At 53.0% G+C, this 15935-nt stretch overlaps 1 long non-coding RNA gene across 1 annotated transcript; it reads left to right on the forward strand.

Moving 5' to 3' along the window:
* Positions 1-110: 110 nt before the first annotated feature.
* Positions 111-15095, forward strand: LOC104855961. Its single transcript, XR_778520.2, has 5 exons — positions 111-387; positions 3349-3487; positions 6928-7092; positions 13302-13412; positions 14250-15095. It is a non-coding gene; the product is annotated as an uncharacterized LOC104855961 (long non-coding RNA).
* Positions 15096-15935: the final 840 nt, after the last annotated feature.

Here is a 15935-nt window from a genome sequence, read left to right on the forward strand (position 1 = left end):
TTCTTTCATGTGTCCTGTCCTCCTCCTTGGGGGTGTTTTTCGTGGGTGTTTATTTTCGAAGGCTTGGCGGGCCCTCCCTGTGCTGCCCAGCCAGGCCCCGGCGAGCTGTTTATGTGGGATCCAAGGCTGGCAGAGGACAGCAGGCCCAGCCCGAGTGTTTTCCTCGCTGCCGCTGCCGAGAAGATGAGTGAGAGGAGCAGAATAACAAAAAGCCACTTCAAAACACCAGCCCAAGACAAAGCAGAGGAGAACAGAGGTTTCGGGCACACACTCACACGGGCACACACTCACACACACGCCCCCAGAACCCCGCCGCGCTGCTGCTGCTGCTGCTGCTGCTGCTTCGGGAGAACAAAAACAAGTCACGAGGGAGCCTCCAGCCGTCAGGTTGGTTTCGAGATTGTCGCGGTCGCTGCTTCGAGCTGGGGCCTGTCCCTGTAGTTCCGAGAGGAGCCGGGAGCCCAACCTGTGTGGGCTCAGAAACCTCACCTGCCTTCTGAGAACTGTGGGGCCTGGCCGGGGGACAGCCCCCAGGTGCTCCAGTCTCTGGGAAGATGGGGAGATAGGGGAAGGGCCAGGCTGTGGGGGCTGGGGGTAGGGGGCCCTTGCAGCCCAAAGACTGGACGGCTTCGGGAGTGGAGTCTGGCCTGGCCCCGGGTGGTTGGTGCCCGAGGCTCCCTGGACGTCACCCATCAGGGACTCCGAAGACAGCTAAGGCCGCCTGTGTCAACATCTTCTCCTTTGGGACCCGATCGAGAACAGAAAGCCTGATGTCCTCCATCACTACACCCTGTCTCCCATCCACCTGTCGGACGGTGAACTAGAGGGGACCTGGGCTCAGATTCTGAGCAGTCACAGGCTGGCCAGGTGGCCTTCGGCAGGTCACTCACCCCCTCAGACTTCGTGCCTCGACCGGTAAATGGCCGTGCTGGTCTACAATGGCTCTCGACCCCCACTTCATGGTGACAGCGCGGTGAGACGTCCCCGGGAACCGCCTGGGCATCGGGATTTGTAAAAGCCCTTCCCAGGGTTCAGCACTGCAGTGCAGCTTGAGAGCCCCCCCACCCCCCAGCACTTCCGGGAGGGTGAGAAGATTCAGTTTCCAACTTGGCAGGCCTGGCACAGGCTCTGTGATCCCAGCAGGCTGGCCGGTGATGCCCACGGCCTGCACCTTGAGCGGCTCCCTGGCTCTTTACTGTTGCTGTGGCTGGTCCCGGAAGCTGGATTCCAAGTTTTTGTCTGCAGGCATCTTCCTGCTTGCACGAGGCAAGACAGAGCCAGGCTGGGTGGGAGTTCAAGGCGGGCAGAGGCCGCTTTCACCGGGGATGGGAAGGGTCTCTGCAGCTGAGAACTGTTCACAAGCACCGCTCCAGAGTTTCCCACCCATGGCGCCATCGGCCCTCCCCACCCCTGGGCAAGGGCTACACTGAGGTCGTAGAGTGTGGATCCCGAAGTCTGGGTCCCTGGCCCCACGGCTGCCTGTCCCAGCCTAAGTGTCTGCTGCCCTGTCTGCTCTGCTTGCGCCATCTCTTTTCCCCAGGGGCAGGCGGTGGGTCCAACTTTTGGTTTGACCCCTCCTGGGAGGGAGCACGTCTCAGACAGCGCCACACAGGGCTGCTGCCTGGGGCTGCCCAGATGGCGCAGCTGCTAAACTTCCAGGGTTCCATGGGGCCCTTGGCTGAAATGGCTGTCAGCAGACAGCCGGCCCAGTGGCTGGTCCGAGCCGGCTCCACCCGTTGTCTCACTGCCTGATATCAAGGTGACTGGTGGGGGTGAGGGCGCCAGGAGAGAAAGAAGGCGGAAAGGGGCATCCGCTCCTCCGCTAAACCTCCAGTGCCTGGAGACAGGGTCCACCCTGGAGGGGCCCTTCCTGTGGGCACTGGCTCGGGACAAGGGCAGAAGTGGGAAAAGGCCCTGTAGGTCCCGCTGTGGACTCGGGGGGCCTCACACCTCCACTGTTGGGATTCAGCCGACGCTCCTCCTCGGGCTCCTGGGCCCCGGAGTCTCCCCTGAGAATACAGTCCCTCCTGAGGGCTGGGACCCAGCTGGGCCTTTGTCCCTGGGGTGGCACCGGATGACAGCTGACACTAGAACCTTCCCACCCTGGTCTTCAGTAAATAAGCCTCTTCCCTTTCCTTGGCAGGGTCAGAGTTTTTGATTGTGGGGCAGGGGGTGGGCTTGGCAGAGGGCCTGACAGTGGCCCCAGAAGGTGCCGGCAATGCCAACTCCCCAGCTCTATTTCTAGGCATGGAAGTTGAGGCCCCGAGACGGGCTGTGGTTCGCCTGGACTCACATAGAAAATGAGTGGCAGTGCTGAGACCAGGGCTGACCCCCAGTCCCCTCGGGACCTGAGATCTGTGGTGCTGTCATTGGCTCCTGTCTCCCTGGTCACTCTTGGTAGGAGCCCTAATGGGCTCCCAATGGGCAGAGCCCTCCTCGCCCCAGCCCAGGGCTGACATCCCTGGAGCTTGGAGGGGCGAGGGGAGTCGAACTCAGAGGTTGGATCTGACTTGGGACTTCGCCACGGGCAGCATGAAGAGAGGCACGGGGGTCCTACGCCGTTCACCCACTCAGCACAGTCCCAGAGGCTCAGCTCCCGTCGTACCTCTGCATGTCGGAGCAGGATCTGCCTGTCTGTCACTTGGCATCCACGGTTTACTTCTCTAGGCGGGGAGGGGCTGCATGGCCTCTTCGTCCTAAGAGTGGGCTGTGGATTTATAAACCTGGGCTTGCATCCCAGCCATGTGACCTCCGGAAACCTCTCTGAGGCTCAGTTTCCTTGTCTGTAAGATGGGCCTAGCAAGAATCCTACCCTCAGGGGCTCTCCTTTAGGAGTAAGAGGACACGGCATGCATGCAGAGGGGTTGGTGCCTTCTAGTTACTGTCACAACCCAACGTTTTGTTCCCACATTTCTGAGGCTGGTTACCTCACCTGTGAACTGCAGGAAATAATATACCCTTGGTGGGTTGCTATGGCAACCAAATAAGGAATGCTTATGAAAGCACTTTGTAAACCCTTCAGGTTGGGGTGTGAGGTGTGACTGCCCCCAAGATCACACAACTGGAAAAAGGTGGTGGCTGTCTTGGAACAACCACGCCCTCCCTCAGTGCACACACACACACACTCCTGCCGTGCGCTTACACACGCATTCCCACATAGATGCACCCCACGTATAATGGACACCCAGCGTGCACACACATACATGCACACGTGCACACACACACGCACCCAGACATATGTACACACAGACACGCACATGCAGGCACCACTAGCCCACATCAGGAAACCCCTGAGTGGCCTGACCCCTACTGGTGCTCCAGGGAAGTCATCGATCTTTATTTCTACAGCCTCCGGTGAGCCCTCTCTACCATCAGCGCTGGCAGAGACGAAGAGGAGGAAGCTGGAGCTGTGGACTTTGGCTCCTAGAAACCCCGTGGGGAAGAGGGTGGGCAGAAGTTACTCCGTAAGACGATGAATGACCCAAGAGTAAGTGAGGGAGGAGGCTAGAAGGAAGGGAAGTTTGGAGCGCGGGGAGGCTCTGGGGCTGGGCCATCAAGGAGCTCTCTTTGAGGGATGGGTAGTGTCTTAGTCTGCTTAAACAGCCATAACTGTGACTTAAATGTCAGAAATGTATTTCCTCCTGATTCTGGGGGCAGAAGTCCAGGCTTGAGGTGCAGGCAGCATGGGTTATTCCGAAGGCCTTTTTCCTTGGCTTGCTCATTGAGGTTGCCTCATGTGGTTGGTGTTGTCTGGGTCCCAATCCCCTCTTCTTAGGAAGACACCGGTCATAGTGCATTGGAGTCACCCAGAGGACCTCATTTTACCTTAATGAGTCTCACATTATGAGGGTTAGGACATCATATGAGTGAGAGGGTCACAATTCAGCCTACAACAGGTGGGAAGTCTTCGCATTTTCTCAGTGACAAAAACGTTTATTGTGACCCCCCAAAATCACAAAAATGGTAAATAAAAACTTCTTTGAGATGACCTTAAATGTCCAGCCTTTCAAAAAAAAAAAATGTAAGTATTCTGAGAGGCCTGAGGCAGGAGGGTTGCAAGTTGGAGCTTTGCTTGGGCAACTTGACAACTTAGTGAGACCCTGCCCCCAAATTTAAAAAAATAAATAAATAAAAAGGGAAGGAGATGTAGCGCAGTGTGAAGACCTGGGTCTAATCCCCAGCATGGGGGGCGGGGGAGATATCGCTTAAAAATGAATCCATACTTACAGCACCCGGAATGCTGTCAGCCACGATTTTCATGTCACAACGAGCCACGAACTTTCCTCCTGGTTATCAAATATTCTCCCACGGCATCGCTTGTAGCGGGTGCAGACCAGTCCATCTCAGGGGTGAGCTGAGTGCATTTAACTGTGCGCCAGTGGGCTTTTGATTCACTAAGATTGAGGGGGAAGAGCCAGCGAAGGGTGGGAGCCGGCAGCACAGTGGTTCTGGTTAGAACCCACTGAGGGTCCTCAGAGTCAGGCGGCCACGCTTAGAGGAACGTGTGTTTTATGGGAGTGTGGGAAGACAGACCATGCACGCGAGGGTGCTGCTACTTCTGAGAAATCCTGACAGGTTCCAAGAATGAGCTGTCCCATAATTCACGTATGACTAATTAGAGTCTCCCCTGAATCCTACGGTACACCCAAATCAGTGTTTACCTCCTCAGAGTGAGTCTGACGTTGACCAGCAGTCTGCTGTTGACGAGATGCTTTCTTTCTTTTTTTTTTTTTTTGGTACTGGGGATTGAACTTGGGTCCTTGTGCTTGCAAAGCAGGCAGTGGAACCACTGAGCTAAATCCTTAGCCCCAAGATGCTTTCTTTTTTTCAGCTTTAATTGAGTTTATTGGTACATTTTAGGGATGCAGTACAGTTACATTCATTGTTGGGATCTTGTACCTTTACATGACAGGTCTTGGTTCTCATTTTTTCCCCTTGTGCCTGCCCTCCCTTCACCCCCTCCTCCCCTCCTCATCTACAAACACTTTATTTCCATCTTTTCATTATCTCACATTTTTTTCTTTTCCCTTATTACCCTTCCCCTACCCATCTCACCTTCCCTACACCTTTAGCTCCTTTCTTCCCATTTCTAAATGTCAGTAATCTTATTGGATCTTATGTATTATTGCAGATTATTCACACCAGAGAAACTATTCGGTATTTACACATGTGTGACTTATTTATTTCACTTAGGAGTATGTCTTCAATATGTATCCATTTTCCTATGAATGAATCTATTTTCTCTTTTTTAATGGCTGAGTAATATTCCATTTTATAGAAAAACCACATCTTCTTTATCCAGTTTCCAACGGATGGGCAAATGGGCTGTTTCCAAGTTTTAGCTATTACAAACTGTGCCGCTATAAACACGGGTGCACATGCTTCTCTGTGATATGATTCTTTTAGTTCTCTTGGAAAGATACCCAGCAGAGGGATGGCTGGGTCCAATGGAACCTCCAGTCCCAGCTCTTTGAGGTATCTCCATACTGATTTCCACAGTGGTTGCACCAGTCTGCACTCCCACCAACAGTGGAGAAGGGTTCCTTTCTCCCCACAACCCCACCAACATTTGTTATTGGTTGATTTCTTGATAGCAGCCATTCTTTGTGGGGTGAGGTGGAATCTCAGCGCTGTTTTCCTCTGCATCAAGATGCCTTCTTATTAATGACTTTGGCGATTATCGCTTTCCGTCCCCCACTCCCCTCTCTCCTCCACCACCGTTCATCTCGGATGAGACATTTGTGGTGCACGTGATGTAGGGGGCATAAATGTAACTCTCAACCTGCTACACATCAGATAAGCTGAGCTTGTGCTCCTCGGCATTGAAGAATGAACTCTAAGAAGCGACAGAAGTTAAGGGTAGGAAAACTTGATCGATTGAGAGAGAGAGAGAGAGAGAGAGAGAGAGAGAGAGAGAGAAGAGGGAGAGGGAGAGGGAGAGGGAGGTGGGGATCTGAAAGTGGATTGTCAGTGAGCTCACTTCTCAAAGGAAGTTTTTCAGGGCGAAATCATGAGGTGGGTATAATGTGGGTCAAAACTATGATCAATCACCAAGATTACAGCATAGCTGCATAGGTAATTTCAATCTAGTGGCAAAGCAGGCCACACAGCAAGTGTACATGGAAAGAACAAGACCTTTTTCGGAGGAGATGGGCTCAGGAGGTCCTGGTCGCCACCTGGATGACTAACATCTCTCTAGACTTTATTGCTCCAGGTGATACTAATTGCAGTACATTTCTTATCCTTCGGGCAGGTGAGCAGGCCTGGCCCCCATCTTGTTGTGAGGCCTGGCCTTTAATGATGCACCTCCAGCCACAGCCACGATGCGCTGTTATCCTCTGCATGGACTCCCTTCAGGGTTCCCGATCTCACTGCCAGAATATTTCTAACTCAGCTGTTTATAATAGTGCTCCCTGAAGAGGGGCTCCTGACTACCCTGAAGGGGAAGGGGGAATTACTGCTGTGGCTCCTTCTGGCTGAAGGGACTGGCAGTCAGAGGGTAGACCCTTCAGAGGGTCTGTCTAGGGGCCCTCGACAGACACCGGGTGTTCTCGTCTTGGGTGGGTGTATGGCTTTGACTGTGGAGGACGCAAGGCAAAGAAATAGTGAACTATGCGTGGGCCAAATAATAAGATCAACAAGACAGTTACGAATAAAGCCGGCAAATGTTTCCACCAGGGAGGGCCGGTAATCGTCTCACAGAGGGGGTGAGGAGAAGGACCAGGGAACCGCAGAATCTGACATGGCCCTAACCTACCTCTTACTATTTTGAACAGCCATCCAGATGTTAGCAGAAGGATCAGGGATGTCCACACAATATTTTGCTTTTACATTTGCACAAGTGACCCCTTGCGCCGCTCTCAGAATGTCTAATACCATCTGATTTTGGAGGGTGACTTGCCTCATTCATTTTATCTTTTCATTCAGGAGAGAGAGACCAGTTGAGATACCCTTTAAGACCCACTGGACGTATCAGTCAAGGCCTCGCTGTGTTGCCTGGTTATCATCTAATCTTATGAGAAGGGACAAACACCTAAGCCAAGTCATCACGCCCGTGAAACACATTCCTAGACCATCGATGTCGTAGATGGGGTAAGTTGTCAGGCTAGTCTATATTATGGACACTTCTGTCCTGTAACCACACAAGTCCGAGCATGCGTGTCTCTCTCTTCTCTCTCTCTCTCTCTCTCTCTCTCTCTCTCTCTCTCGTCTAGAGAGACACAAATCGGTCCCACAGGATCAGTGAGTGCCACTGGGAGCTTCCCATCTACTTCTAGGGCAACAGAACAACTCTGCGGCAGACCAGTCTTCCGCCTGTAAAGCTGTGGTGTGTATACACTGCTCTGGTGTCATCCCAAGTGCTGGGAGAGTTAGACCAATGAGAATAGAATAGCGGTGATTTTGTTCTTGTTGCTCTCCACAGAAGGGAGCCTTTCTACTAAATTGCCCTACAGCTGGGGTTATCCACATATCATCTTTGAGATCTATTTGCCCCAGGGCAGCTCTTATTGCGCTTTTTATTTTACTTTTTGTTGTTTTTTTTTGTTTGTTTGTTTGTTTTTTTTGTTTTTTGAGACAGGGTCTCACTATGTAGTTGCGACTGACCTGGAACTCACTATGTAGCTCAGCCTGGTCTCATACTCACAGCGATCCTCCTGCCTCAGCCTCCCAAGTGCTGGGATGACAGGCATGCGCCACCATGCCCGGCCTTATTTTACTTTTACTTGCCCGTACTTTAGGATTTATTTCTGTCTCCACCAGGGGAAGGCAGCACACCTGGCCTGGGTGTGTGTGTTTAAGCGTGGTATGATATCTCTCCCCAGGAGGAGAACCAGACTTTGAGGCCGAATTACAAAGGAATGGGTGAAGAGAATGTTGGCCTAGTTACAGCCCAAGGCTTGTGAGAAATAGCGAGTCACCTCCTCTGCAGTGACTCTTCTCACTGATGTACAGGGGTCGGGAGGAGGGCCAGGGTTCGAGCGAAAGACTGAGAGTGTCCAGCAGTAGGCTCTGTAGCCAGGCTTGCCCCGGGCTTCTCCATGGCGATGACAGTCTGGCCAGAGGCAGAAGGCAGAGAGTGCCCCAGGCCCTTCAGTGTTGCTGGACCAGCTGGTAGGATGGGATTCAGGCTGGACTGTCCCAGGGACACCTGTCCTCCAAGTCTTAAGATTGGCTGCAGGCCTATTGCCTTCTAACTGGAAGTTGGAGTCCTCTGATTATTAATAAACATGTATATTTCCTAAATATAAACTAGATTTCATAAGAGACCCATTTTATAGCATTTTCTAAATTCACATTTTGGTTAGAATCAAAGTCTCCTGGGGATGCCTCTAGCTTCACTGTTTCCTAGCACTGCTGAGATAAGACAACAAGCCACAGCAGTCAAAACCAGCAAAACAGGTCAAGCAAGGAGTGCCACTAAATCCAGCAACTAGTGAGCCCCAAAGCAGCATAGGCACAACAGGAATAGAAGATCTTGTCTGCAAAAGCAAAATGTCCCATCAAAGGAACATCATAGTCTTCCCAAATTCTCAACTCAAATTTACCATCACGTTAACAAAAAACAGTTCAGGGCATACATAAGCGGTTGATAAACAAGGCTGACAATTTTCTGATTACCTAAATGAGTCACAATCAAGAATCTGTAGGCTGGGATTTGGCTCAGTGGTTCTGCCACCTGCCTCACAAGCACAAGGGCCCAAGTTCGATCCCCAGTACCAAAAAAAAAAGAATCCATGAAATATAAGCAAACTCTTACCTCTTTCCCATTATCTTGCTGGGCCTCCAGATGATATAAGGGAAATAAATATAGCTCTCAACCTACTAGATATCAACTGTGCCGAGTTCGTGTTCCCCAAAATAAAAAAAAAAAAAAATGAATTCTAAGGATCAACGGAGGTTAAGAACAGAAAATTTAAAAAAATTAATTAGCTAGCTTATTAATTGGGTTTTGAGACAAGATCTCGCTATGTAGTCCATGCTAGCCTTGAACTCACACAGCCCGGGCTGGCCTCAAACCTGGGGTGATCCTCCTGCCTCAGCTTTCCGAGTGCTGGAATTACAGGCAGGTGCCACCACATCCAGCAGGAAAACTTTATCAAGAGAGACAGAGATAGATTCTGAGAGATGGGAGGGAACCCCCAAAGCGGGTTGTCAATGGGCTCACTTCTCAAACGAAGTTTTACAGAGCAAAATCATGAGTTGGGTATAACGTGGGTCAAAACCGTGATCAACCAATGAGATTACAAGTATAGCCACGTAGGTACGTACTATCAGTGTAATGGGGAAGTAGGTCAGGTAGCGAGTGTACATGGAAAGAACAAGACCTTTTTAGGAAGAGACGAATCAGGAGGACCTAGTCACCTACATGGGTGACGGATGTCTGTCTAGACTTCATGGGATCAGGGAATACTAATTATATTATATTGCTTATCCCTTGGGCAGGCAAGCAGGCCTGGCCGTCTCATGTTTATCTTGAGGCCTGGCCTTTGATGAAGCACCTTCAGCCACAGTGATAAATGTGTTCTCATCCTTTGTCCTGACTCCCTCGAGGGCACAGTCCTGTCTGACTGCCTATGTTATTTCTGCCTAGCTTAGCTGTCTATAATAAACAGAAACCAAAAGATGTGTGCGTCACAGTAAAGACTTGGAAGGATCCAGGGGAGGAAGAAGTTCAAGTGGACTAGGAGGGCTTTGCAGGGAAGACAGGAGGCTCAGAACGTCCACTCCATGGGAAGAGGACGCTCAGCCCTATTCATTTCAATAGCGGACCTTTCCACGTTGTGTCTATAAAGCCAGCGACGCCTTAGGTTTCATCGCTCCCTTGTGCCAAGTAGGCAAGAAAGAGACAACGGCTCTTGTGATTTGAAAGAAAAAGCTCACGACACAGCTCAGGGTAGAGCCATGAGCAGCTGTGCGATTTCCCAGACAGTGCATCCTCCAGGGAGAAAACCAGGCAGAAATACAGGTATCCTGGGGATGGGGTTGGGGGGGTGGGGGTTCTTTTTAGAGGACTCCAAAGTCTCAGTAGTCTTACCAGGCTCTTTTGTGAAACAAATGCAAATAGGGCTAGATTTATTCTAACCAAGACCAGCTGGGAGCGAGATGAATATTCACACAAGTACGCACACAGACGCCCAGAAGAGAAAGATGTAGATTGGCCGAAATTTTCCAACCTAACATTTGATCGCTTCGCTTTCTTTCTGATGTCAAATGGCGCTTCTCCCTCCCCAGCTGCAGGTCCTGTGGGTGGGGAGGAAGGCAAGTTCATCAGTCAGGCATTCTAAGGAAAATAGCAGCCCTGCAGAGCTCAATTCACTGGCTGAAACGGAAGGGGGCTGAGGAGGAAGTTACTCATTAACTGGGAGACACAGTCGGTGGATCCAGTTTTTGTCTGGCAATAACACATCCTTTGAATTCCCGGTGATTGCAGAATCGTAAGGCTTTCTTCTGGCGGAGACCATTCTGACACCTCTCCCCACTTCCTGCTGCTGTGGGTGTGAAGAGGGATATGTAGATGACTGGTGTTTTCAAGAGCCATCAGCCCTTCCGCTTTAGGAAAATCTAATGCAGGAAGGATGCAGTTCACCTCCAGCCTTTGACAAATCCCCCCGTCTCTAAAACCCTAATGTGATCATTTGCTGTAGGAAAGGATTTATCAATTTGCAACAACGCACCGCGCAACCATTTCAAATAGACACTTTCCTGTGTGTGTTTTATGTCATGTTTTTTTCCAAATGAATGAGCTGAGATGACCACTGTGTACCTGGCTTCTGCTGGAAACCTCACCAGCCAGGTCTCCTGAGCGGCGAGTGAGTTTTCCGGAACGTTTCTTGCAGCCTAGTCTCCTGGTGACATTGTCACACCACCCGGGGAAGTGGACAGTGTGGTTTGAGAACCAGTGCCCACCCTCCAGACGCCCTCCCACCTGCAGGACACCCTCTCTAGATGCATGTGACACAGGGGTTTATGGACCCCGGGTATCCAGAGGAGCCGGGGAGAACCCGAGCAGGAAACCAGAGACCATAACACACCAGAGGCCTGTGGTGGGCGGAGCCCAGGGCCAGATGTCCCTGTGTCACCCAATTATCGAAGCTCACGCTGATTAAGTCACTGTAATTAAAACAGGAGGGCCAGTTCCACCCAATGGCAGGTGCCCCAGAGTGGGATTCGAGGACCCAGGGCAAAAGTGCCACCTCTCCCGAAGGTGTCACCGATCACCGAGATGGCTTCCACCTGCCATTCCCGCCAAAGAAGGCAGATTCTTTTGCAAGGAGAGCCATCCCTAGAGCCGTAAGGTTTAGAGCGGGGAGCCCTGGGGTGTCCCCAAGAAGTGTGTATGGGACACAAGAGCATGCCTCAGTTTCCACTGGACGTAACCCCCCGGGGCTGAGGGGTTTGCGTGCTGTTCTGATGTGTGCCCCTGGCACCTGGACTGGAGCCCGGCACCTCAGGGGGTCAGAAAATACGAGTGGACCCGTGATCGGAGGTGCTGACTTACCCTCGCCCTCCCCAGGACGACAAGGCGCTCGGTGAACGTCATGTGCCCTCCCCTCGGTTCGTCTTTCTGTGTGTGCGCCCGCCTTGCTCCCCCTGGGACTGGCATCCCTGCCAATGTGCAGACTCTTGAGGTCACTCTCTGTAAATCCAGGGTCTCTTCCCAGCACCTGGGGGCACCGGGGATGCTGACACGGTGGGGCCTTGAGTCCCGTCTCTGCTGCACTTTAATTTCTTGGCCCAGCTCCCCTGGGAGCTGTGCCAGGCAAGGCCACCACAGCCCCCCAAGACGAGACCATGTCTTCAGCAGGGCTCCCCCTCCTGGGCACCACCCACTCCCTGGACACCGGAGGCCCCCTTCCTGTAGCACCTTCTGTCCTGACGCCGATTCTCTCTGACCTTGCCCAGTGACCTTCGGAGCCGGGGTTTGGGATGCCTGCCAGGTGACGCTGTTAAAACGCAACTACAAGAACGTTGTTTTGGTCCTTTTACCCATCAGCTGCTGATCGGTAGGATTTTCCCCTTCCCAGGGTTAAGAGAGAGAAGAGGAAGTGAAAACAGAAGGGGAGAGTTTTCTTACAGCACCTCTTGCTTTGTAGACAACAACCAAAAAGCCCCTTGGGGTTGGAGGTCGCTGTGTACTTTTCTGCAGCCTGTTCCCATCCATGAGCTGCCCTCGGGCTGCCCCAGCTCCCCGAGGAGGGAAAGCAGGATCCTGAGAGTTCTGGTCCCCTTGTTCACATAGGGCTCCTCCCTGGGGCTGCAGGCCGGGGCTGCACTGACTGATCTGGGAGAAGGAAACTCAGGAGCTTTTCCCAGTCTGTGCAGACCGGGACGGGAGCCTGTCCTCTTCTCCGGGGAGCCCTTTGTGTTCCCCTCTGCTTGTCTCTCCCAAAGCCTGAGGCCCATCAGGGCAGCAGCAGCGGGTGTCCCCCAGAGCCCCGCGGCCTGCCCCTGGCTTTCCCGTTGTCCTAACAGACTCTGTTAGCCATCAGGATGTGCGCCGCCCATGGGAAAGGAGAGAATTCAGACGCAGCTGGGATGGCGGGAGCCCTGCTCCCCCAGAAACTGCAGGCTCGGGGTGCAGACACCTAACAAGGCTTCACGAAGGGGTGAAGGGAGCAGGCAGCGGCAGGCGGGGCCAGGGAATCCTCAGAGTTGCATGCTGGCCCTGTGGCCAAGTTCAGGGAAGTCTCCAGCCCCTCCAGCGTGGCCCCTGGAAGCAACAACGCATGCTGGGGCAGGACCAGGGACTGCGGGTCTGGAATGCGCACAGGCCCTTGAGTAAAGCCTCTCCTGCCTGCTGGGGGTCTGGGCTTGCTCAAGGGCAGGGCCGTATGGACTGCCCATGAGCCCTGGGATCACAGGGCCTGAGGCCTCTCTCTGAGATGCCCCGAGACAGGATCGCAGAGCTGTGAGCTCCCCAAGGCCGGCCTCCCATCTTCCCGGCTCATCTTGGTTCCTCTACTTCCACGGCCCGTGCCTCTGAGTCTGCCCGTCAGCCACCAGCAGGTCCTGGCTGGACTCAAGGAAGGCAGAGCATGGACCCGGGTGACGGCCTCTGTCTGTACTTCCTCGCCCGAGAAGAGGCTGGGGGAGATGGTTGGGCGGGAGTGGCCGTGGCAGATTCCCCAAGGAGACAGGGAGAGCCGGACGGCCCCACGGGATGGTGGGCCAGCAAGGGAGGGAGGTGCAGAAATCTGTGTAACCGCGGCCGTGCCGTGGCGGAGACCCGCGGAGGAGGCGGTTTCCAGGGTGGACAGGGAGCTGCTGCCCAGGGGAGCTCAGCTCTTCTGTCTTTCTAGGGGGAGGGGTGTGAAGGAGGACAAGCACCTGTGACCTCAGAACCTCATTGCACATGGGGACAGCTTGCGCCCAGCGAGGGTCTGGCGTCTCTTCAGGGTCTCTCCCAGCCGGTGAGTGTGCACTTTGCTCTCCTGGATGGAGGGGAGGCCTGGGACTGGACGGGACTGAATGGTTTCATCGGCATCCGGGAGCTTTGCAATGGGAAGGGCAGAAGGCATCTGTTCTTGCGCACGCACAGACAACCTGGAGAGCCATCAGGGCCGGTGCAGCTGTGCTTCCCGGGGGGCGTGGGGGCTGCGCCCCAGGCTGGCACTGGGCACCTTGGGTCCCAGAGCTGGGGGCCGGGCCGCTGCCAACCTGCCCTGGCAGCCTCTCCCGGTCCGGTCCTCAGCGGTCCGTGCCCCTGGGATGCTGGCCCAGCTCTGGCTCTGACGGCAGCCTGGGTCTGTTGTCCCCCAAGTGTCTCTTCTTGGGAGGACACCAGTCTCCTCCGCAGTCACCAGCCTGCCCGGAGGCGGCCTGGCTGGTCTGATGCTCCTAAGGAAGTGGATTCACTGCTGGCCTGGATTCACTGGCCTGGATTCACTGGATTCACTGCAGGCATCAGGAGAGGTGGAGTCATTGAGCCCTTGAGTTGAAAGGGGAATTCATTCCCAGGCAAACTTTTTTACTTCCTTCTCTTCCTGGGTAACTTCGGATGTGTTAATCCAGGACTGGTGTTCTTCTTTTTTTTCCTGTTGTAACAGGTCTAATGTATAGCAGTAGTTTTTTTTTTTTTTTTTTTTTTTTTTTTAGATTGAACTCAGGTCGTTGCGCTTGCAAGGCAGGCCACCGAACCGCTGAGCTAAATCCCCAGCCCTTATAGCAGTAGGTTTTAAAAAAATATATTTTAAAAGACACATCACTGTATATGTTCAGTTGTTTACAAACCTGTATTTTTTCCTTAGAATCCTGTCCACGTGAACCTCCCAACACCAGAGTTGTGAATCTTTATTGATTATAAAAATGATCTACTTACATGAAACCCAGTTTTGAGAAGAGAGGAAGAGATTACTCATGATCTTACCACACTCAGTCCAGTTTCTTTCTCCCTTCCTGGTTCTCATCTGATGCAGGTGGATGGAACATTTGTTTTTTGACAGAGCCCAGCCTGGGAGCTAGAGTTTGCATGGCCTGGGCTGCTGCATGATCTTTGTTACCATCCGCAGTGCTCAAAGTACTTGAGCGTATCATCACAGACCCAACTTCCTGTGGCTGGAGGCCTCACTTCTGTGCTCTGCCTCAAACCAAGCTATCTGCCCGTCTGCCTGGGCTGTCGGGCTCTGCGGGCAGCACAGAAAGTGGCCTGGCTTCGGAGGAGGCAGAGGTGAGTCCAGCCTTTCTTCAACCGGCTCTGGAGCTGAGCCCTGCCAAAGGTACCCACAAAAGAGAGCGGCCTCCATCTTTTAGCACGTTAAGGGCACGCTGGGGACCTGTTCGTGCAAAGCATTTCACAGGTGCACTTACCCACTGGATTGTACAGCTAGCTCCTCTGCCAGGCGGAAGGCAGGGCCCATGCCTTGCTGGATCTTGTGTTACTTGGGCTGAGGACGGTCCTCGGCATATTAAAGGTACTCAGTAGTTGTTTGTCGAGTGAATGAAAGTTGGAAGAAGGGTTCACGGCTCACAAGAAACTTGTGAACGGCCAGGCTCTTTCTGCAGCCCAGGCTGCAGATTTGGACACATTGTTGCCTCAGGGACTTAGCGGCCCGCCTCCATTTAGTAATGTGGCTGACTTGGACTTGTCCCCCTGTGCTTGGGACTCGCTGCAGTGGCTGTGGGGGTTGGACAGCTTCAGCCGTCGATGTCCCCCTTCAGTCCCAGCTAAACCGGTTGTGTTTGGTCCCTGCACCCAGTTCTCGCCGTGGACCTGTAGAGGGCGCTGCAGGAAAGCACGGGAAGCAGTACCCGGAGGACTGTTCCTTTCCTACGGATTCTGTTTCCTGTCGCGGTCCTTAATGCTCCCACGAGGGACACCTGCCAGGTGACCGTGTCAGACAGCGTGATGCTTGCAACTCTTCTTTCTGACCCCAAGAAAGCAAACTGCCAATAAACCGTGATGTGAGCTAAATCCCTGGCCCAGTGTGGGTTTGATTTTTTTTTGTAGGGGAGGACATTTCTTTCTTTTTTTTTACCCTTCTAGGTTCCTGGCTGCGTTTCTGTGAAAGGCAGAGGAGCAAGGAAAAAAGAAAAAGCATAGAAATGTATTTAACAGAAGATTTACATGACTTCCTAGAGAAGTGAAGACCCCAGGAAGACCTGACTGTTCTGCAGAAGTCTCAGGAAGAGTAGCAAGTTGTGGGAACTTAGGAGAGGACCACAGGGGTCCGAGCCGAGAGCAGGAAAGCGGGGATCCAGCCAGCTCTGCGGGCCTCACACGCCCCCTCTCGCAGGAGTGAGGGTGCTCTTTTCCCTGAGTGTAGCAGACACCTTTCAGATGAGGGTCTTACGATCCTGTTTCACAAGGAGGCCAGAGAGCCCTTCCTGTCCTGCCATTTCTCCGTTCACTCCTGCCTAAGAACGTCCATTTCCCAAGGCCCCGTATTTGGGGTCGCGTATCCTGAGCCCCACCAACACAGCCCACCTTGGGCCCT

The sequence above is a fragment of the Fukomys damarensis genome, unplaced genomic scaffold, assembly GCF_012274545.1.
Source record: "Fukomys damarensis isolate Sample0158 unplaced genomic scaffold, DMR_v1.0_HiC HiC_scaffold_13, whole genome shotgun sequence".
NCBI classification, from domain to species: domain Eukaryota; kingdom Metazoa; phylum Chordata; class Mammalia; order Rodentia; family Bathyergidae; genus Fukomys; species Fukomys damarensis.